This window comes from Arachis hypogaea, chromosome 19 (genome assembly GCF_003086295.3).
Source record: "Arachis hypogaea cultivar Tifrunner chromosome 19, arahy.Tifrunner.gnm2.J5K5, whole genome shotgun sequence".
Classification (NCBI taxonomy): domain Eukaryota; kingdom Viridiplantae; phylum Streptophyta; class Magnoliopsida; order Fabales; family Fabaceae; genus Arachis; species Arachis hypogaea.
In genome coordinates this window covers 140,849,878-140,851,906 of record NC_092054.1, presented here as the reverse complement: position 1 = coordinate 140,851,906, position 2,029 = coordinate 140,849,878, and positions in this window count along the sequence as shown.

Genomic DNA, 2,029 nt, shown 5'->3' with positions numbered 1-2,029 from the left:
CCACCCCCTTCCAGTTTCCATCAACCAACTGCATATCTCACAGGCTCTTCCTCCTCCATAAGTGATGCTGCCTGGCTTGCAGATTCTGGTGCGAGCCATCACTTGAACCCCGATCCATCCAATTTGCTAACTTCCACTGCGAGCAAAAATGACTCCGATCAAGTGTATGTAGGTAATGGGTCAGGTATTGCCATTCAAAACTATGGTTCTTCAATTTTGCATGATCCATATGCTAATGTAACTTTTCGATTACAAAATTTACTCCATGTACCCCAAATTTCCCAAAATCTGCTTAGCGTTTCTAGGTTTGCAACTGATAATGGTGTCTTTTTTGAATTCTGGCCTGATTTCTGCTTTATTCGTGATCAGGCTACCAGGGAATTTCTCCTACAGGGCATAGCTAGGAATGGGATCTATTCCTTTCACAATCTCAGAGTTCCTAGGTATGTTTCTGAGAAATCTGCTTTGTCTTACAACTCTACCTATTCTCATAAACCTTTTAGTAATAATCATCCTTCTATTTCAATACAATGTAATTCAGATAGGATTAGCAATCAAGAAACCAATCCTCCTAATTTTTGTGCTTTTAACAGTTCTTGTAATCAGAATAGTAATAATACAATCTTGTGGCATAAAAGACTTGGCCACTGTGCAATGAAAACAGTTCATATAGTAATGAATCAGTGTTCTATTCTTATCTCTAATTCTGGATCATCTTTACAATATATGTGTGAAATTTGTCCATTGGCTAAAATACATAGACTTCACTTTAATGAAACTCAAACTACATATCATCAACCATTAGAATGTGTTTTTGCTGATCTTTGGGGACCTGCCCCAGTTAATTCCAGAAATGGATTTAGATACTATGCATGCTTTGTTGATAGTTTTTCTAAATTTACAGTTATCTTCTTGCTTGAAAATAAATCTCAATCTTTACTAGCTTTTCAAAACTATAAAAGACTTATGGAAAAACAGACAGGACATCAGATTAAGGCTTTACAAACTGATAAAGGAGGTGAATTTTTATCCACAGCATTTGTTGATTTTCTTAACACTCAGGGCATTCATCATAGACAGTCGTGTCCCTACACACATCACCAACAAGGAAGTGTGGAAAGGAAACACAGACATATCACAGAAATGGGACTGTCCCTTCTTGCTTCTGCATCTCTTCCCTTTCAATTTTGGGAAGATGCATTTGTAACCTCTGTCTATATCATAAATAGATTGCCTACACAAGTTTTAGACAATAAGAGTCCTTATGAAATTTTATTCTATCAAAAACCAGATTTTGCCTTCTTTAAAGTTTTTGGATGTGCTTGTTTTTCTTATTTAAGACCTTATAATAGACATAAATTTGATTATAAGTCTGACTTATGCCTCTTTCTTGGATATGATTCTACCCACAAAGGTTACAAATGTATGAATAAGAATAGTAAGATATATCTTGCAAGACATGTAACTTTTATTGAGAATTTGTTTCCTTATCAATCTATGTTTTGTGATTCCTCAATTCAATTTGCTATAGAGACTGTTGCAGATACTGCAGAATTGACAAAATTTGTAATTGATCATCCTTCATCACTTCCACTCTCTATACAGCAACCTTCTCCAACTTCTCATCTTCCATTGGCATCATCTAATCCTTCCACTACTCTTGCTCAGCCTGCCCCTCAACCCTTACCAACTCAAACTCCATCACACCATCCCACACCCATTTCTATCACTGACCCTGAGACAAATTTACCTCCCATTACACCTTTAAATACTCATTCTATGATCACCAGATCAAAGGCAGGCATCCGTAAACCTAAGGCATTTGTCACACAAACCACTGACCTTATACACCATACCCCAACTACTATCAATCAAGCCCTTAACTGTCCACATTGGAAATAGACAATGGATGCAGAGATACAAGCATTACAGCGATGTCAGACTTGGATTCTCACTGAACCACCACTAAACTCAACCATTATAGGAAGCAAATGGGTCTTTACTATCAAAAAGAATCAAAATGGTGAGA